This window comes from Cylas formicarius, unplaced genomic scaffold (genome assembly GCF_029955315.1).
Source record: "Cylas formicarius isolate icCylForm1 unplaced genomic scaffold, icCylForm1.1 PGA_scaffold_10__41_contigs__length_53128322, whole genome shotgun sequence".
In the NCBI taxonomy this organism is placed as follows: Eukaryota; Metazoa; Arthropoda; class Insecta; order Coleoptera; family Brentidae; genus Cylas; species Cylas formicarius.
In genome coordinates this window covers 44,016,223-44,039,061 of record NW_026844214.1, presented here as the reverse complement: position 1 = coordinate 44,039,061, position 22,839 = coordinate 44,016,223, and the positions used below count along the sequence as shown (strand labels likewise).

The 22,839-nt window shown below is 34.1% G+C and overlaps 1 protein-coding gene across 2 annotated transcripts in view; it reads right to left on the bottom strand.

Moving 5' to 3' along the window:
* LOC132708025 (ion transport peptide-like) overlaps positions 1-20,829 on the bottom strand; it is an 87,666-nt gene extending 66,837 nt beyond the window's left edge. Inside the window, exon 1 of one of the 2 annotated variants that reach the window (XM_060680126.1) lies at positions 20,731-20,829. The gene's annotated coding sequence lies outside the window, so the exon portion shown is untranslated. Of the gene's footprint in view, positions 1-1,358; positions 1,588-20,730 lie in introns of those variants that run through there. The other variant, XM_060680125.1, reaches the window with a different exon arrangement.
* Positions 20,830-22,839: the final 2,010 nt, after the last annotated feature.

The following is a 22,839-nucleotide window of genomic DNA, read 5'->3' as shown; positions in this document are numbered from 1 at the left end:
ATTACTCCTGTAGAATGTTTGTTTATGTAATTTTGAAAATTCTTTTTGTTAGCATCGACTAAAGTCATAGCTAACTGACACAGTTTTTTGAATTGGAAAATCGCGAAGTACTTTTAGAGATTTTTTCAAATTGAAAATGACAACAGATTCGTGTTCACGACTACGTAAAACTAACTAGAGCAATGACCAAAGTTTTTAATGCTTTAAAAAAATAAATATTGCAAACCTCGTAAATAACGATTATTTTTTATGTAGTTTTAAGATCTTACAAATTTTTTATTATATTTATTTCTAAAATAATGACAGAAAATACTTTTGAAAGGGCATTTATTTTTTAGAATCATCTTAGAGTTCGAAAGATGCAAACAAAATTAAAATATAAATTAGCTAGTAAATTTGGCTGCCGAATATTCGCTTCTCCATGGCAAACTTGGTTTTACAAAGGAAACAGTAAGCCGACGTCAATCAACTTTGATATTTCTGTTATTTTCATTATTAGGTGAGATTTAAAAATCATTTTTCATTTTAAAAAAATACATCTGTTTAGTTCATATCTATTCCTCTCTTATCATATTTAATTTTAAGAAAATCGTTAATGTTTTTCAGTGAAATCTATCCAATAAAAAAGAATGAATAAAATTGAGCCATAAACAAATATTCTACAAGAGTAATGCTTAAACGATATTTCGAACACATTGTATTCGAACTTCAACGAAATTAGTATGGTTAGGTTTTATGTAATAATGAATAAGAATTCGTTGACACTTTAATCTTAAAGAAATCCTTAATTGACCTTCTCGATATTTAACATCAAAAATTAGTTCCAGTTAGTCATGACAACAATAAACGACATTATCAAAATCAAACCGTAATCAAAGATTTTACAAAGCGCCGTAAGCGGGGCGCGAATAATATTTCAAACACCCTGTATTGAAACATTATGATAAATTGGTATAGTTGAGTTCTAAGTACTCCTGAATAAGAATTCGTTGCTAATTTATTTAAAAAAAAACCCTAATCTCTCTTTTGTTAAATAGTCTCATTTGGTCATGGCTTTAAGTTGACACAACAAGCAAAACAAGGTTTTAGTGCATTTTTCAGAAGCGTATCCAACCAAAAAAAAATTATCAAAATCGAACCATAAACAAAGATTGTACGAGGGTGTACATTTCTTAAGTGGGACACACTGTATAAAATTTATTTTTTGCAGTGTGAAGTCATTTTTCTGACTGGCGCAGTCGCAAAGGAAATGGCAAACGGTACCACCCCTCCACGTTTTAACGTCTCGTCGCCTCGCTTGCCGCGTCGCGTCGCGAACCTGTGTTTATACCCTTAGCTAGAAAGCGAACGTCACGTACCTAATATGGCGGTCCGATCCCCATGATTAATTCGCCCAGCATCCGCCAAGTGAACCGACGTCGTGTCCGGTCGCACTCGGTCGCAACCAACCCCCAACGAGTTCCGGTTTCTAGTAGACTCGCACTTGCCTCAACATTATCCCTATTTTGTTTCCTTTATTAACGCGGAATCGACTTACGTCGTCGCGACTTTGGTTAGATGCGAGCGCTTTTAAGCCTCCGGTGCGCGTGATGATCTGCATACAGGATGAAGCTCGTTAACCGGGACTTATTCCCATGGCACGTCGCGGTTCAACTGAATTTATATTTACGATGCGATTGTCTCTGACCCACTCGTCCAGGAAGTTTGGGCCTTGTCGTCGCAGGAGGAACGTAATTTGAGTGACGTCGTCGAAAAATGCCCGGTTGTAGGTTCGTTACGAGGATATTGCAAAAGGCTACCGGAATTGTGGTTAGTGCGATAGAATGACTTTGGTTGTACGTTGCGAAATATATTAGCAAAATAGTATATTATACAACAAGTGCGGTAAACTGCATTTGACTCACGAGTTTATTTGACGCGAGCGGAGCGCAGTGCAGCGCTTGTTTAATAAACGAGTGACTTAAAAAGTTTACCGAACGTGTTGCATACTATCACATCCGATTGCTCCCAAACCCGTGTGGTAAAATCCCGAAGTGGCTCGGATCCGTGGGAAACGAAACTGACGTGGTAAATTGACGTTTCCCGCACGCTAGAGCGGTGTGTAATTACGAATTTTAAAGACGGGAGTAGAAAATTAGTATATTATGCAACAAGTGCGGTAAACGGCATTTGACTCACGAGTTTATTTGATACTTAAAAACTTTACCGAACCTGTTGTACACTATACTATTTCTATTTTTTGGGTACATTTTTGCAAAACAACACGAATACATTCACTGACATGGCCGTCAGAATTGACAAACAGAATTGACAAGTGGCTGGGATCCGTGGAAAATGAAACTGACGTGGTAAAGTGACGCTTGACGAACGCTAGATCGGTGTGTAATTACGCATTTTACAGACGGGAGTAGAAAAAATTATTGTCCGTCTCTCAGTACTACTTATAGACAATTTAATGTATATTCTCTGCTTCTTAATACGAGAGTTATAAATCATTATTGCACTGAAAAACTTAAGGCTCGTATCCCTACTCCACAGTAACAATTGTACAGGGTATCAACGATAAAGGTCATCATCTCATTGGTTTCAAAAATTATGAGAAAATCGTAATACAAACAAAAGTGGTAAAGATTGTTAGGAATCACAATTTAAAACATTTATTTAAATTTAACATCCTGTTTTAAATTTATTTTAAAATTCTTCAACTTTTTTATTAGTAATAATACACATCTAAACCTAATAGTTTTTCCAAAATTTTAATTTTTCGAAAAAAATTCTATTTTTCACCCTTGTAAAAAAATGTGATAACGCCATTATTTTATTTGATATTAGCGTTATTCGCAGATGATGTAATAATATATTATGCAACAAGTGCGGTAAACGACATTTGACTCACGAGTTTATTTGACACGACCGGAGCGAGTTAAAAAGTTTACCGAACGTGTTGCATACTATACTTTTTCTACGACCGTTAGTTTTTGGGTACATTTTCGCAAAACAACACAAATACATTCACTGTCAGAATTGACAAACGTCAAAATTCATAGCGTGGGAAATATCTCCGAAACCATCCGATTGCTCCCAAATCCGTGCGGTAAAATCCCGGAAATGTCCGAAGTCGCTCGGATTCATGGGAAACGAAACTGACGTGGTAAAGTGACGCTTCCCGCACGCTAGATCGGTGGGTAATTAGATATTTTACAGACGGGAGTAGAAAAAAGATATATCCAACTGAATTTAAATTAGATGATACAGGGTTTTCAAAATAAACGAATATGGTTGGATAATTTTAAATTGAAAAATCTCTATTTTCTTAAATGGCACGCCAGATATATTATTTTTTCTGAAAGATCTTAGAAAAAACTAATTTTTTTATTAAATATATCGTATACCTATTTTTAATATTTGACGATTTGTTTTCCTATATTTACTCTTCTTTCTGTCTAAGACTATTGCTGTTGGTCATGGCCAAATCATTAGCCAACAGGGCTCCATTAAGATTTAGTTTTTTTCGTACATTTTCTTCGACGTTACTTAGCATAAACGGTATTATTCTCACGCGCATGTCCCTAATCCTAATTTCCTATGATTGAGGACTCATCCAGTGAGTCGACATCTACCGATCCATTTCTGCAAGTAATGATTATTTAAAAATTCTTGAACTCCTCGATGGTAATCAAGAGGAGCTCCATCTTGCTGAAACCACATTTGTTGGATCTGAATGTTAGCTTAGTTAATAATTCCTTATGCCAATCATCCTGTTGGCTTCTTCAGAGCTATACTAAAACTGGCTCGCATTCTACTCTATACCTGCTTGTATATTGTTTGAAGGGGGAGGAGCTAAAGGAGAGGCATGAACATTTTCTCCGAAAAGTTGTAGATTTTCGAAAGATTTAAAAAAAATTGTGTAACATTTAGGAAAATCGAGATTTTTTAATTTAAAATGATTCAAATATTTTGAATAGTCTTTAGCATCTAATTGAAATTCCGTTGCATACATCTTTTACGCAATCTTTAAATAACGCTAATATCAAATATTTAATATAATGTAATAATGGAGCTATCGTAATTTTTTTTGCAAATGTGAAAAATAGTATTTTTTTAATTAAAATATTGGAAAAGCTATGTCGTTCAGGTATGTATTATTACTAATAAAAAATTGAAGAATTTTAAAAATATGGTGTTCTATTTAAAAATAGAAGTATATTTTATACGACAACTTTTTTTTGAGTCATCCTGTATACTTTAAAACAATTTTAAATTGTGCATCCTAACAAACCAAACCAAAACTCAACAAAACTCAATAATTGATATGCATTCGAATATGACTGGAGTTGGAGAGCCAAAAATATATTGATTTGTGCACGAGGATAAATGCGGCTCAATCAGGTCACGAAAAAGAAGTACAGGAAGAACAGGAACAGGAATAAATATAGATGAAGAAGAATAATACATTTAAAAATACCTACATGGGACAATAATGGGACAATAATGTCTGAAATGGGTAAGAAGAAAATTTGGAAAACTTTTATGGAAATCAATTTAGGTTCCAAAAAAACTCAAAACAAAAAATCGCTTTGAATTGAGAAAGATGACATTACCTGCTGGCGATGACGATATTTGAGAGTAGTTAAGTTAAGGAAATAAATAAATGAAGGTTATACCGAACATTTAGAAAACGCGAGGCAAACTTTTATGAAAGGATGGCTCACTGGAATAAAAACACCTTTGGGAAAAGGTAAAACATTAATAATTACCCAAATTCCTAGAACACCTTGGTTGTCGGTGGTGGCTTACTAGCATTTCAAGGCTACTTCCAGTAAATCCTAAGTCGTATTCCTCCTGGGTCATGGCAGAGGCCACACAAGAAAATCCTAATTATACCCACTTCTTCTTGAAAAAAAAAGGATATTATTCATTGAGTGACTTAAAAAAAGAAACAATTTATAGAAAGATATACTGAAAAGGAGCTATTGGAGATTGTAATTTTGAATAAATTGTTTCAAAATTGGTATGGGCGCAAGTAGAATGTGGAATTGATCGGTGAATTTTTTTGTATCAATTGACCAATTTACATTTATTTATTCATATTTATTTATTTTGTGCGTTACATCCTCGTCACGTCGTTCTTTATTGGAATTCCCCGAATAGCCAAGTATTGTGTTCGAGTATTCCTTGAAGAGGGTTGTAATTATTATAAAATAAAATAATTTATTATAAAATACATATTACTAACAATTAATAATAATTGATAACACTCTATAATTGCAAAATGTTATTTAAAACATTTAATAATTGACAGCCCCACACTGGGCTCAAGGTTTGTAGCAAAGCATACCACTACTTTTAAAATAAGGGACGCTGAGATACTCTTGCAAAAGGGAATAAAGGCAGTGGATTGTGAAAAATGAAGTAAGTGCGTCGAATAGAAGATATAATGTGGAAGCTGATAACCTACTAGAAAATACGGTCCCTTATTATTACTCCAGACTCCATCTGTCTCCATCTCCAAAGTATCGGCTTTGCTAAAAGAAGGGAGTGATCCAAGATGTCGAACGCTTTACTATAGTCCCAAAGTATGAGTCAAGAGTTTAATTTAGAATCAGCTGCTTTTGTTGATTTTATTATCGTCTAGAAACTGACCAACTTGTTTAGCCGTAACTTTTAAACAAACTGATTCGTCTAAAATTATGAATGGCACTCTTTCAGCTTGCTTCTAAGTGTCGGAAATAACCCCAGACCAAGAATACTTATTAACAAGGAAAGTATATGATCGACTAAATACGGAGTAGTCAAAAGAAAAATTTTGATATCAATATTGTCTGAGCCCTGAGCGTCAGTTTTAATACCCATCAAAGTTGTATTAACTTTCTCCGGGAAGACTTTAGCAAAACGGAATGAATTAGTACCAAATGTAGTACAATTTGCAGTCACAAACATCAACCGCATAACAGCTCTAAAAGCAGTAAAGGCAAGCAAAAAACTAACCAAAACTATTAGGTCGGCCTAAATTGTTTTCAGACATTAAAGTAGAATTACTATGCTCCTTAACGTATGCCAAAAATTTTTAGGATCAGTCTTAAATGTACTTGGTAAATATGGCATTTTCTCGCCTCTCACACAGGAGTTTGCTAAATCAAGTTGTATTGTAAGTATGAGATTTTCTTAAATCATAATATTTATTAGAAATTATCTATTCTCATATTTTTCCAACTTATACAAGTTTTTATTTACTTGCTATTAGAATAATTGATATCTCTGCTCATCTCTATAATGATAATAATTCATAATTATTATTAATTTTATTATCTAATAAACTAGCTGTAGTAACCCAGTTGTCACAATGCTTTCATTCACCAAACTTGTCTTTCTATTGTATGCAAATTAGCGTGACCTAAATATTAAATTTAATAGTTCAAGTGGACCAGGTTACGTCACTGGATTAGTAGGCGCTCCTGCTAAACTGACGAAAATAAGTTATTGGTATATCGCTTCTCATTGGTGTGCCGTGGTCACATACCGTTTTGGATGTCCAACAACCGTAGACCATCAGTTAAAAAAGATCGATGTATTTTTAATTGCGCATGGGCGAAGGATCGTACACCGAACGGTCTCACGTGAAGTTGGAACGAACCTTGTAAATCGCGTCCGATATTTAGGTTGTTTTTTTTTGCCATTTACCGCGTTGGATACGGGTGTTTTCAAGGTCCGAGAAAATGGGCTGTTCGGACCCGCGGCAATAGATTAATTATGGCCGTTTTAATTGCCACACACATACAAATAGTATACCTGGTTATATTATATACCTGGTGGCTAACGAAAAAAGGGTTAACAAATATGCCCGCAATCCGCTTTTTTTCTCGTTGACGGTTAAGAAGGTAGCTGATTTATTACAGTCTGCGGCATAATTTTAACCAAACTATAGGAAGTACGAATAAACGAATAGGTAGATATCAGTATGCAGATGCTTCAGTTGTTATTCCTTCTGTTTTAATGGCGGTGAATACGTCATCTTTAATGTTCAATTGTAGTGGCGGTCTGTACATTGCGCCGACCATTCTAGATAAATCTAATTTTAGTGCCGATTAAAACTGTTAACTGTACACATTTTTATTAAGCGGACTTACTACGCCTTAAGAGACATACTGTCTGCCCAGAATTAAACATAACGTATTGCGCTTTGTCGTGGAACGTTGTGTCACCAGTGGCGTATCCCATAACGAGGAAATATTTAAATATTATTTTTTTGACGTTCGTTTTAAATTAACGTTAGCTTTGTTCTGATCCACTGAAGTAAGTTTAACTATATTTTTAAAATAAGAAATACAATAAAACTACCCTACAATAAAACTACCCAAGAAAAGGCAGTGGCGTCTCGGACCATCTTACCATCGTAAATATGAGTGTCCAATTTCGACAGAGTATTAATGTTATTAAGATATTTTTGAAACTATTCTATTTCAAAGTTTAACACTCCGTATGTCGAAAATAAAGGCTTTCCGGATTACGGTCTTTACAATATTTTGTCATAAAATGTCTCAAACAGCTACTTCTTCAAGTTCGGACCCCTACTTACATAACACCCTGTATACTTGAAGAGCGTTGCACATTACCCGAATTTGGCAAAACCGAACTGCAAATTAATTTGGCATTTACACTAAAATGGAATAGAAATTAATTAATGGATGGCGAAGTACAACATAGCTTTCTTAACAGAGCACGTTACACTCCCACACTTTACAAAGTTATTATAAATATATATTATATATATATATATATATATATATATATATATATATATATATATATATATATATATATATATATGTATAAATATATATATATATATATATATATATATATATATATATATATATATATATATATATATATATATATATATATATATATATATATATATATATATATATATATATATTAGCTAAGATATTTACGGAAGATCAAGACATTGGTTAGAACCAAAGAAAGAAAGTGGTCGAGTGTATCCTGTTTTTATATATATTTTTGAGGGGTATAAACGATCTTTGACCTTTTTCGTGATTTGGCTCTTAAATCTTAGGATACAATGAAAAGTTATTCCGAGGTTTTTATATTTTCTATCTACAGTCGAACTTCGATAACTCGAATTTTTGATAAGTCGAACCAAATTGGATGGCAATAGCGTCAAAAGTAGGAAATGCGTATTAGTTTGTCTTGATTACTCGAACAAATTTTCTCGGGGAACCCCCTAATTACGATCGATCTTAACCTGTCTTTTTAACGTATCTATGCAAGCAGTTCAGTGTCTGTGTTTGCTAAGTTCACTTGTATGACTCACTAGTTATTACTAAGTGAAAAATACTGTCCCTATTCAATTTACACATTATATTAAAGACATTTTTGGATTTTTGCATTTGTTGATATGTCATCAAAACGTACTTTAAAAGCTTTGTCTGTTGATCAAAAATTCAAGGTTATAAAAGAAGTGGAAAGTGGCCCAAAAAATAAAGATGTAGCTGTAAAGTATGGGTTTTCGGCAAGTACACCGCAATGGAACGTTTCGAAGAAAACAAAAGCAATAACATTACACTAATGGATTGTGTCGACGTAACTACCGCATGGAATATCGACGTTAAGCCTGAAACAATTTCCATTTGTTTTAAAAAATCCGGTTTTGGTCAGTATTCTGAATGGGAAGAAGAAGATGAGATTCCCTTGATTGTCCTAAGTGAGCGCCTGAAAGAAAAGAGTGAAGACGAAATCGAGTTTAAAGCTTGGTCAAACATTAGAGATATAGCAGAAGGTAGCACCATCAACGATTTTATACATGTGGATGAGGATATTGTTACTTCAGAGTTTCCTACTGATGAATATATTATCGAGTCCTGCATATCCGAACCGGTACAGTTAAACATCGAAGATGACTGCGAAAGTGACACGACGGAGGAGGAATTGGAAGATGATTTTCAGCAACCACCTTCAAATGAATTGGTTGAAAATTCGTTGATTGTCTTGCGTTCCTATTTTAAAACTAGTGAATACACAACCGATTCCCTCTATGATTGAAGCATTTGTTCAAAACCAAAATAAGAAATCCGGTTGTCAGTCACTAATAACTGGCTTTTTTCCAGTGAAAGAGTAAACTTTAATATGTACATGTGCATACATACTATACATACGTAAGTATGTATGTACTGGGTACATGTACAATACATTTGTATGTACATATATTATGTAAATACATACATACATACATATGTACTACTATTTCATAATTTTCGTTTTTTGTTCAAAAATCATAGATATTAGGTCATTTATGTAACGTATAACTAAAGTGACCATACGTCCCGTTTTGAACGGGACTGTCCCTTTGATAGGTCACCTGTCCCGTTGTCCCCAAACAAAGCTCCGGGACGCAAAATTGTCCCGTTTTGTGAAACAGCGCGAAAATTTAAATCATGTAGCTCACGAAACGCGCGCGGGCCGGGATTCACAGACGATTCACATCACTGTAGATCGGTGATTCGCCCCGCCCGCCCGCGCACGCTGTTCGTTACTGTTTATTGTTTATTAGGCTATTCACGCGCACGTACTCAGCCTTCTCATTATTGTTTTGTTTTTACGTAACGTTTGTGAAGTAGTTTAGTGATAAACTGCTATATAATTATTTTTTTATATTGTTTTGGATTTTTGCCTATAGTTATGCCCAAACGCAAGTGTTCATTTAATGTCAACTTACAAGCAAAATACCCTTTTATTAAGCAAACTAATACTCCTTCAGATGTCAGATGCGAAAAGTGTCGCACAGAGTTTAGTGTTTCCCATAGTGGTGCTGGTGATATTGAACAGCATTTGAAGTCAGAAAAACATAAAAATGCCGATCGTGGCGCTGCTTCCAGTTCTTCAATGTTAAATTTTTTCAAGAACCCAAACGCGCCAACTTCAAAGGATTTGGGTATTGCTGCTGCAGAAGGCGTCTGGGCTTATCACACCATACAAGTAAACCACAGTTTTCGTTCCAATGACTGTGCGTCGAAATTAATTCAAACATGTTTTGATCCGAAATTCACATGCGCGTTAGGGCGTTCAGTGATCGACAGTTTAAAAGATGATCTTAATAAGTCCAATTGTATAACAATTTTAAACGACGCTTCAAACCACAGTAACAAAAAAATTTATCCTTTCGTAGTGCGCTTTTTTCAACCTTATGGTGTGCAAGTAAAAATTTTAAACATCCAAGAGCAACCAGGTGAAACTTCTGATATCATTGTAGATTATTTACATCAAGTATTAATAGAAAATAATTTGATAAAAAAAGTCGTGGCATTTTGTGGTGACAATGCTAATGTCAATTTTGGAGGTGTAGCTAGGCGAGGAACTAACAATGTATTAGCCAAGTTACAATCATCTCTGAAAAAACCATTGATAGGTATTTGATGTGGAGCCCATATAATTCACAATGCAATAAAATCCGCTGCAGATGATCTACCTTTAGACTACAAAAGCATTATTGTCAAAATATATTCATTTTTTTATATTTACACGGTTCGAGTGGAAGCTCTCAAGGAGTTTTGCGCTGAAGCTGAAATAGAACATCACCAAATGCTTGGCTACAGTAAAACCAGGTGGCTTGCGCTTATGCCTGCTTTGGAGAGAATTTTAAAAATGTTCCAACCGTTAAAAGACTATTTTTTGAGCATTGAAAAATGTCCCAAATTGTTGAAAAACTTTTTTGAAGATCCCACGTCAGAATTATGGCTTAATTTTTTACACGCACAGTCAGCAAGTTTTCATCAAGCTGTATTGAAGGTCGAGGGTCTGACTGTATCGGCAATTGATGCAGCAAAACAAATCAATCATCTCAAAGACAATTTGGCACAGAAACAGATCAACCAGTTTCTTCCATTTACTGTTCGTAGTTTAATTGTGAAACTAAAAGATAATGGCACTAATATTAATGAAGACTTGGTGAAAAATACGGCAACAGAATTTTATAAAACTAGCCACGAATACTTGAACTTGCTTTCTTACTAAAGAAATAGAGATATTTAATTGGGCAGATTTAAGAAAAGTACTCGCATGGGAAGATTTTCAAAACGCAGTGAAAAGGGATGTATTCACTGTAATAAAAATACAGAAGTATTTGACGAATTCACATTAATTTCAAACTACGTCACTACCCAAAAAATTACCGAATGGGGTAATTAAAAGTCTCAACAGAAACTCGTTGGGTGGAAGTATTCAAACACTTTCGTTCTAACAATCTTAAACATGAAAATTTTTGTATTTTAATTGAATACATTTTATGTCTACCTGGAACAAATGCTCCAGTAGAAAGAGTCTTTTCTCTCATGAACAAACTGTGGACATCCGAAAAAAATCATTTACAGGTTCCAGTGTTGAAAGCGATGTTGATAACTAAGGTTAATGTAAAAAAACGTGCCAAGAATTTTATTCTTATTTAAAGTCATCGCAAACTTTATTAAAGCAAATTTCTTCCTCTGAAAAGTATAAAAACAATTTAAAAAAATGCGTTGCAAGTTGGTGATTGATTTTAATTTTTCACTACTTATTATTTTTTTAATTACTTAATTAATATGAAAATAATTATAGTGTATAATTCCATTAAGTAACACTTATTCTAAATAAAGAAAATTAAAAAGTTGTGTTAATTTTCTTTGTTAGCCTGAATGCTAAATGTAAAGGTCTGGCGGGAAATTTAAATTTTAAACAGTTTTTAAATATCGACTTAGAGTAACGTAAATAAATATTTTTTATTGTCGCGAAATCGAAAACCCTATCTATATTTTGCCTAATTTGGCTACAATTAAAAAAAATACTGTTTAAAATTTGAATTTCCCGCCAGACGTTTAACCTGAAGCTTAAATTTTTTTGTCCCGTTTTGAGTTAAAAAATAAATGGTCACTTTACGTATAACCCATTTTTAAAAATCAATGAATAAATGTTCATTCAAAAAAAAGTACATGCATTTGTAGTTTTTATTGATAACTCAAAGTCTTGATAGCTCCAAATTTTCATGTGTCAAATCGCAGTTCGAATGGTATCGGTCAAAACTGTTTTTTGCTAGCTGAGCAAATTTTGGTTATTTTTCTTCTTCGTATGTATTGGTCATTGACCATAAGCGAAAATCCTCGACGGAAGTTGGCAATGGGCAAATGATCCTAGCAGTCGCGCCCAACAGTGTTTGTGAAACGTATATCGCAGTTCGACTTATCGAAGTTCGACTGTATATAATATATTCAAATTCAATTTGTATTTATTCATCGTTCATTCAAAAATTTCAAATTCAAGAGTTATTATGTTCTTGAGAAAAATGGGAATAGAATAAATCTCGCTTCCTTTTAAATGTATGCCAAAAAAATTAAATGGTTATATAGGTGCTAGCAACCCATCTTCTTCTATGTTTAATAAGAAATGGAAAAATAATCGGAAAAACTCATACAAAAATACTGTGATTTGGTGAAAATTAAAAAAATGAGATATCAAGACGCAGACACAAAAAATTAATTATTTGTTGACACGCTACGGTTTTATTAATACATTATAACGTTTTAGTTTCAAATTGAAAAGAATTACCTATTTCTTTTAATTCCATTTATTTTTTGCAGTTATTTCGGAGTGACAAACTCTTTTTCAAATTTTAAACTTTTTTGAAACGAACTGACGGCAGCTCGCATGTCTGTAATTTTGTCCATATTTTTTCTTATTATCCTTCTCGAAAATCCAAGGAATATTCATATCTAAACCCGATCTACTTGTACACTTGTTTAAAAAAACGCAATTCAAATGCCAAAAATAGCTCGATTTTGACGTTTAATGACAGTCAAAATGATTTGGCACAATCGTGGCTATCTTGGTAATTGGTATGTTAGCAAATTATTCGGGACGTGTTCAACACATTCTGAAATCGGTGCCGGGATTTTTCGTTCTGATCGAATAATAACATTGGAATTTATGATTTATTGTTTTGATTGACTGGGGTGACAATCTTTCCTTAAGACGAGACAAGAATAATAGATAAAGGTGATACTTAAAATTTCGTTTGTTTCAGAAATTACAAAATCTATTTAATTATAATAATTTTTTTTATTTCATTTGAGTTCAGTTGTCTTTAATTTTCTATACTATGAGAATTGTGTTCATAATCTGTTTCTGTTCAATCAGGCAGATTAACAGCCATTTTAAAAATTCCAATGAAACTGCATTTGCATCCACTACGTTACATTGGAAAGATAAAATCGCTAATCGGGAAAAACCTATTTTGTTCTTCAACTCATTTTATTAGATAATTTCAAATCAAGTTAAAGGAAATTGCATTATTAATTGATATATATGGGTATATTAATCATTTTTGTGGGTCGTCCAAGAAACCGGTGCGAAGTGTTGTAAGTAGTTGTATTACTGGTTGCCTAACCTTTTCGTTGAGACATACCACAATTTTCGTCGTAAAAGTTGTTGGTTAGTTTAGTAAGTTCACGCGCTGCGTAACGGCATCTCAAAAACCGTCAAAAATGGGTTACTATAGTTTTCGTTGCATAAGTCATGATAAAATCTTATCACTTATTCTATTTATATTCCGCATAGGCCCAATTTACGCTTCACGAAAATAGCTATTGAAAATGTATATAACATGTATTTGTCAAATTCGACCTGCGTGCGTCGCACCTGTTTGAGGTTAGGTACGGAATTCCACTTATTTATTTCGATTAACAGGCCCAGGCGTCCCGCCACTGAGCCAGCGTTTTCTGCAGAGTAGAGTTCACTCGTCGCCCGAGCTTAATCACGCTATGATATTTGACCAATGAAAAAGCGATACCGTCGTCGCGCTGAATTGTTGTTCAACTTTGTCGAGCGTGTGTAAGTCTGTATATGTGTGTGTGTGTTACGCCGCCGTTCATTGCATTTACTCTTAGGTATCGTGTGGCAATTGACACCGTAACGCGTAATGCGCGCGAATTTGGATCGAACGTTTTTCCGCTTTAACTTAACAATTTTGACTTGCTCGACGCCGTCAATGTTCGCCTTCGTTCCCGACAACTGGCGAAACAAGAATATTTGACATTTCTCAAGAGCGACACCACCTTACCGCGCAACAAACGTTATCGATTAATTCTAAAATCAAGAAATAAAAATCGCATAAAAATAGGTCAAAATATAATATAAATAAAAAATGTTAGGGCTAACATAATTATTATCTTTACTTAACTATTATCGTGTTTTCAGTAGTACGGCACTTGTTTTTAATTTGCTGGCAAATACTGGATAAAAATCAGATTTTCGAAAAAAGTTAAAATCAGAAAATCTCATATATTAACTCGTTTCCTAGCTGCAGGGAGAATGTTAAAAGTAGGCATTCTGGAAATGTCCTCCTAACATTTTTGTTTATGAAATTTTTTTGGGATAAATCTGCCAGTTAAAATATAAGTGTCAAATTACAATTAGTTTTCAAGATACAATTTAGCCTACTATACATATCGCTTGTGATGCCAAAAGAAAAATACCAAGTTTATGTTATATTTCGAAAATTAGTTCCAATTTAACAGTTACGTTTTAACTGCCATCCAAAAATTTCCCTTAAAAACTTCGTCATTTTTAAAAATAAAAAAGTTATAAGGACTCTTTCAAAATTCATATTTTTAAGAATCACCCCGTAGTCATTGTTATTACAAGCTGAAGTATCCTCCTTTGATATACAGGGTGTCACTACATGACTACCATAGTTTGGAAGTATGTTGCTGGGGTGATTTCAAGTGATAAATATCAATACCCGGACCGCTGCTCTAACTGAGCTACAAACATTTGAAATTTTAAAAACCATTTAAAACGAAAAGGTTTTATTGAATTAGTTGCTCCAGTATTAAGTTCTGCTGTTAATATTAACATTAAAAAGTCCAGGTGGCTGTGAATCTAATGTATTGTGACAGTAAACGTCAATTAAATTGCTTTTTTATTCAATTATTTATGTTCCTCTTAATGTAAGACAACCAATATTGATTTAGCACGAAGGCGTACCTTCTCTCCTTGGTCGACAAGTAACAGAATATCTTAGTCGAAATTATACAAACCGGTGGATTAGAAGAGGTTCAGCCGTTCCTTGGCCAGCAAAATCACCCGACCTTAATCTCTTAGATTACTTTTTATGGGGAAGACTGAAAGTTTTATTTTATGCAGAAAATATTGAAAACGAAGAAGAACTGATACCTAGAATTATGGATGACGCAGAAACTATTCGTGCTGACCCTGAGACTGTTAGCAAAGCTACCACTTCAATTATAAGAAGAGCTAGACTATCTATACAGCAACTTGACTGACATTTTGAACATTCTATTGAATAAAATTTAATATAAAGAAATAAAAAATAAAACGGTTTCTTTTAAATGGTATTTAAAATTTCAAAGGCTTGTAGCTCAGTCAGAATAGCATTCCGGGTATATATCCATTTGACATTTTTAACTTGAAATCACTACCACACACTCCCAAGCTATGGCAGTCATGTCGTGGGACACCCTGTAGATTCTAGAAATACTCAGAACAATTAAATCCTATCAAAACATAAATAAACAAAAAAAAGTGCACTCCTTGGTAATAATAATAAAAATTAAAAATCGCACAAAAAACCGCTTTTTTCAATAATAAAAAAAAATAAAACGAAATTACACAAATTTTACATGAGGCAAAAACAGTTCTATATTTTTGGAAAAAGTCAGTTTAGCGATTTTTTTTCAAGAGTATTTTATGAAAGAAAAATTCTTTCACGTACACTTTTTGCAATAAAAAATCACTCAAAGAACGTGATATTTCCTCGCAGTTTGACAACGTACCTATTAAAAAAAAATACACTATAGAGAATAAAACAAAGTGTTAATAAATAAAATAAATTAAAAAAACAATTAATTAATTATTATTTGGATTTTAAGTATGATAATTTAATTCTCTATAAGGAACGTATATACAAGTGGGGAGGATTTTTTTGATAAAACATATAGGCGACCTGTACGTGGAGCTGTACGAACTATAAATTCTCAGGTGTCATTCAAAGAGGTGAAAGGCAAGAATGTAATAAATACGGCTTCGCGATTGACATTTCAATTTCAAATTTGCCTTTTTTTTACCGAAACAGAACACCTCGATATTATTTCAAAAGAAGTAACCCCGACGATAATACTTATAATATTTTTTTCATTTATTTTCCATAATAAAAGTCCTTTTTAATTTCACAAATTATATCAGGCAGGCGCAGCATCAAACTTTCCTGGTCATTTCGGCTACTTATGTAAAATATTGCGGTCGTTTTTTAAATATAATTTAGAACGCAAGTTTAAAACGAAATGATACCAAATGCAACATGATGATTATATGGTTGCCATTCTTGCCACTTCAGTTAAATCTGCGTTTCCAGTTTTTTCATTAGTGGCGTCACCTAACGAAATTACTTGTCTACCAAGTAGTTCGGAACTTTTGTGCCTAGATGGCGCGGTTCAGTCGAATTAAAATTACGCGTTAACGTTTTTCGTTGATTCTACCGCAAAGTCAATCTATTTGATAAGAGATATCAAGAGAATATTTAGATTTTATAACGGTGTGAAAATTAACTAATCCGATAAAGTTCTCGATACTGTGCAAATCGAGTTTGCTATTGCGCCACTTTTAATTTTTTGCGAGCCGGGCCCATCCGCAGGCAAATTCCGAGCGTTATCCCAAACATAGCATTCGTTGGAACGGGCAAATACATATACGCTTATAAATAGCGATGTCGTCATCTCGCGGGAATAATGTTTCGAATTCGCTTAAAACCAATGATTGACAGGCGGAAAAAATTAATACTGTTTCGAATATCTCAAAATTTGATCGAGTTTCGTCAGTGAGATCATCGTCGAAACCGGTCAGATTCTCGGAATCTCCGCCGCGTCGCGCCCAGGTGCAGCGCTGGCCTCGCATTACTCACGGTCGGGTGCATCCCTGCCTAATTAAAAGTCACTTAGGATAATTTGGGGATATCCCGCAGGCCAGGCGACGTCTACGCAAACGGTCGCAATTTCGCCCAATATTTTTCGCAAATTCAAAAACACAAAAGGATCGAAGTAAGTGCCATCGCTAATCGTATAGATTATTGGTATTATTATTATTATTATTATTATTATTATTATTATTATTATTATTATTGAGTTCCACATAAAATACGTCGTTTTGGAGATTTTTGCATTTTAATACACTCACCTTCACAAAAAATTGGCCACTAAAATCTGGTTCAATTTTCAAAATTCGTTCCTTTCTAACCTTTCGTTAGTTTCGAATTGTTGGTTGATTCGATTGATATTATAGAATTCGATTTTGGCATATAGACGAGGTGCAATCATCAGCCCACCGTGTATTTCAACGAATGATCTCCTATACTTACGCATATTTGAGATTGGCTGTGTAAATCAAAAGAAAGCTTTTACTTCAATTTATTGAGACAAACTTGTACAATTTAAGAATTTCCAAGAATGTTAGATCCATAGTAAAAGTATTTACTTTTCTTTATTCACACAGGCCATTGATTCAATGTGTATTAGTAAAATGTTGCTCATTTCGACACGAAAACTTGGATTCGGTAGATATGGATAGGTAGGCCATGTAGTAAAAATGAACACATTGACATTAACCTTAGCGTTGATATTTATTAATCTAAATAAATCGTTTTATTTTAAAATGGAATATAAAATAACCCCAGTTGGTTAATATGTCTAGACATAATGAATATTTTGCTCATTGCTTATTGCAGCAACCGGCATACGCCCAAATAAAATTTTGTTGAGGAAGAATCCATCAAAAATAGATCATTATAAATATATCGTGTAACACGAGTGGGCAAACGGCATTTGAGTCATAAGTTTTGTTTTGGGCACGACTAGAGCACGACGGAGGAAGTGCACAGTAAACGAGTGACTTAAAAATTTTACCAAACCTACTATACTTTTTCTACGAACGTGAGTTGTTAAGTATATTTTTACTTAACACTACTTGCCGGCAGAATTGACAAACCTTACAATTCAAGTCATGGCTAATATGGATGCGATTGCTCCCAAACCCTTGTGGTAATATCCCGAAAATGTCATAAAATGACACATTTCGCATGCTAGATCGCTGTATAATTGGATATTTCAGAGTAGGACGTAGAAAAAATAGTATAGCTGCTAGGCATATAGAGGTTTTGCCTATGCTGATAATATAGGAACTTATGAAGCAACTATTTTTTTAAAATATGCCTAGATCCCGTTAAATGTTCTAGTAAAATGAGTTTAGTGTGTGGAAATAGATGTTCAGAAAAAACTGGCGCAAGGTGCAGGTTAGTGGTTGAAATGTAGAAGTATGCTCAGAAAATCAATACCTCCTCTACCAAAATGTCAGTGACGCCTGCGGCACATCAATTTTTACCGTGGTATTGGCTATGATATGAACGGCTCGTGAGGAAACCAATATTGAAATTAGGGCAAATTTTTTTACAGAGTGTATTAAAATTTAAATATCTCGAAAATAGTGTGTTTGTTCGAAAAAATTGTAGTAATATAATTTAGACATTATCGCTTTGGAAATACCCCCGAATCCAAGTTATCAAGTCGATATTTCAAAAACTGCTTGAACTCTTGAATTTCGAGAACTAAATTTTAAAACATTGCATCTCACCAACCACACGATATTTTACTGAGGCATATTTTGCCCAATGCTTTTACTAATATAGGATTGCTTTTTGGTGCATTCATTATGGACTACCCGGTATAACGGGCAAGGGACTGGAAGGATTAGAATGATGCCTTCAAGTTCCACAAGTGCAGGTTGCACTTTCTGCCAATTTTTTTCTAGGCAGCGGTCTTTACAGCGCTTAACTTGTTTTCCCTTAACATTTAATTAGATCTGGGCATATATACTGTCAGTCGCTTTGTTGATTGTTGAATGCCCTTTGGTCTTATTGACCAGCTTGAAATATGGTGTCGGTTGAAGACGAAATTTAAAAGTTCCTGTATTATTAGCAGCAGCGTAAGCATAGTAGCTAAGCCCAGCACATTTTATGCTAAGTGGATAATACTATAATAGTATATTTTTAAAAGATTTTCAGATATAAAATCGTCTCTGTATTGGATGAAAAGTTTATTTTGAGACGTACAACGAAATCACCCGCTTTTAAATAAATATTTTTAATTGGTTTCGTTTGCTCAATTAACGAGTTAGTTTTTGGGTACATTTTTGCAACCAAACAGATGTCTTAAAGTAAAACTTTCGGCGTGCTTGATTAGTGCATAACTGAGTATTTTAGAGCCGAAATTGGAAAAATTAAATTTACTAAAATATCCGATGTTGCGCACTTATACAAGTACTCACTTTCTCTTCCAGTAAGTTAAACAATTATGTTCTGTGAGACTACATCCCAATTTTCATTGTTCTAGCTTAGCTTTTAGCTACTTTTGTAGTCACTAGATGAATGGCATCGCGGGACAATACAAAAGTAACCTGTTGACCCAAAGAAGAAGATGTCAAATGATGCACACCCTACCCATCGAATGCTTTAAGTATCCATAGTAATCATCAGTAGTGTTGGCGCCTAGCGCCTGTTGATCTGACAAAAATTCTCTCTCAGATATACTCATAAACTCCACTAATAATTGTAAAAAAATGCTGGTAATTTTATGGTTTCGTTTGATTCTGAGTTTTAAGTAAAATGCTTCGATGGAAGACAGGAGGCTTCATTGTCATTATGTGATGGTGCTATGAATTTACCGATCAATATTTTCCCATAAAAGTTTCCATTTTTTTTATTATATTAAAAAATATAAAAATCAGAAAACGACCATTAACACTCTTTTAATATTGACAGAATTAAGAAGCAAAAGACGAATTTTGTAGTATTTTATGTTCATTTTCCCCAACTTCCCCAACTTGGCGTATTACCCTTCTGGAATGACGTCACGCCGGTTTGAAATAAAGTATTTCTTATATTATTTCTTAAATAAGGCATAGTAACATATACATTTTTCGCATACATGCACAAGATGAGACATTCTAGAGGTAAGGATTCATCGCTCGTTGTTCCTCTTTTTTTAATATTTATCACTGTTGTACCCCGAAATTGTGTTGCATTTGAAGCTTGTTCAATGACATTATCAATTTGCGGAAGGATTCCGTTTTTAGCTTGATCTTTTTCATATCGCCTAGATATTCAAAACTATTAGCTGTGATTGCTGATTATATCTTTGCGTCATCTTGCAAAAGTTTATAAAAAGTCACCACAAATCTATGTCAAGTTTGGCGAATATATTCTGAAAGACACAGAACCAAAACTGAAATTGACTGCTATAAAGAAAAGAAAATTATTTTTTTCAAATTTCTTTTGTCTCTAACCAAAACTTCTTATTGGATACCAAATTAAATTAAGTTAATAATTGATTATAAGTCAAAGTTGATTTGGGCATGACTTCTAGTACTGCCAAGAGAATATAGTTCAATTAGCGCATGTATTTGTTATCTTACATTTCTGTGCAAAGAAAGTGTTTAAAAAAAAGGAACCCATTTTTGACGTGGGATTCTTCGCGACTTTTATTAAATTGTTTATTTTTATTTGCTATTTTTTTTTCAACATTAGATCAAGTAATCAAAATGAATGTGCTTTTATGCAAAAACCAATCAAACAAGATCGAACAAAAGCTTTAGTGTATTTTTCTCGTAAAAACTCACCCCTTGTCTTCGCAGGCACCTAGAAAAAAGCGACACTGGCCGCGTGTCGCCTTCTTGTCCCGAGAGGTGTCACTTGCGTGGATATAACAAATACGCGGCTGTGCCCCCGGTCGGGTGTCCGCTGCCCCTTTTTATATACAACGCGCGTCGCAGATTAATAAAAAGTCCGAGGGTTGGCGACGACCACGCGAACCAATAGAATCGAATAGGCCGGGAAAGTCGTCTGTCCCGAAATATTTTAACTGCGATTGCATATTTTTTTATACGAGGCGTTTTGGAAGCCTTCGGACAGCCTTCAGGAGACGATCCTTTGGGGGATTTAAGGCATGGGGTGTAACAAATATCATCCGGTTTTGTTGAAATATAGAATGTATTCTGCTAAAATCAAAAATTTACTGATGGTTAACAAATAATTTATTGCTAAATATTTTTTATTCCTAAGAAAATGTTCAAATCTTCAAGTGAGCTTCAACAAATAAAAATATTGTTAAGCAAATTAGCATCTTATTCATCCCTGGGACCAAAGCAGATTTTATAAGCCTATCCTATGCTATAATAATATGACGTAGCACGAAAAAACACGCCAATTGCTATCGTCCCGAGAGCCTACTGATTAGAATTTGATTTTGATTGAACAGTGGCGTCTTTAATTAACGCATCCCCTTTATTTGTCTGATTGCCGTCAATTCACACTCGAGGACGCGAATTGGGTTGTTTCTGTGCATCCTTTCGAAGGACGAATAATTTTTCCTCTCTTCTGTTCAGTTACGCGTATGTTAAAATGAACGTAAGAGCTAAATTAAGAATTCTTTTCAACTAAAACTAAAACATGCAATTAATTCAAAACTGGATTTGAAAGGGAATCATTTGTTGCTGATCCGTATTGCTACTGCGAGGAAGGGATCATAGGTTTCATACCTATGATTTGTTATATAAACCTCGGCTGATTAGTTTTTGTGCGAGAGCTTTATCTTTATTTTCCAAACGGTAGGTACAACATGCTTTTACCGGTATCTTAGGCTACATTTCATATTCTGCTGCTATTTGGGTAACATAACCATTGTCGGCACAGAATGCGAACTGATTTTATTATTTTGATAGTGATCTGTGGAACATGTTTTCTCTGCGCCGAGGTTCCGTTAGGATCCCTTCCAATGCGGATTTCTAAGGTCGCTTTACAACTACAATGACGTTCTTAATGGGAATGTGTATTGACTAATTAAATGCAATTGTGGGATTATGAAGAGAGCTGTACTCGTAGATTTACGTAGGGGTCATTAGTAGTAGAAATCTATGAAGTGTTTAAGGTGATAAAGAGATTAACAAAAGGGTAGTTTGTTATGCTATGCCAGAAACTGGGTAGCAAACTGAAATTTTGGAAACTACTGTTGTGCAAACTAAGAACTTAAAATGAAAAAGAACCAAACCGATAATTTTTACATTGGTATTTTTTTCTAAACCAACGATATCCACACACTTTTGTTTGCCTGAAGATTTAAGAAGAACTGGACATATTACGCATCCAAAACAACGGTTTGTCAGCGGCCATGTTGATTGTTGAATGCCTCAAGGTCATTATTTTTTTTTATCAGGCGCGTGCTCAGGTCGAATGGACCTTCCCAAAAAAAAATTTCATAGTTACCAATATAATATAGTTGTCTACGATCCCAAGGTTCTACCGTTGCTCCTTTTTCCACTTTACTGCCCGGTATTTAGTATCGTATACTATTAAATTTTGTAATACCTATCTTTCGTGATTTCGACTTTAGTTACATTTTTCATCGAGTTTAAACTTATGAGTTTATAAAAACAAAGACGCTGATTTTTACCCACAAATTAGGGTGTACCGCTTGCTTTAAGTCGTACCTGCTCGAACGAACGGATTCGTAACTAGCATTCTGGAATAAGTTATATATGTGAGGTGTCGACACGGTTGTAGGTAACTCGATCTCGATCGTAAGAAATTTCTTCATTCAAAATTTTTTTCGGTTTAATTCAGGACAATTTGACATTTTGTTGGATATGATAAAACCTTTTATTCAAAAGCAGTATATTATTTACAGCAGTCTAATGTCTGTCGCGCGTAAACAGATTCGAGCGTGACATTCA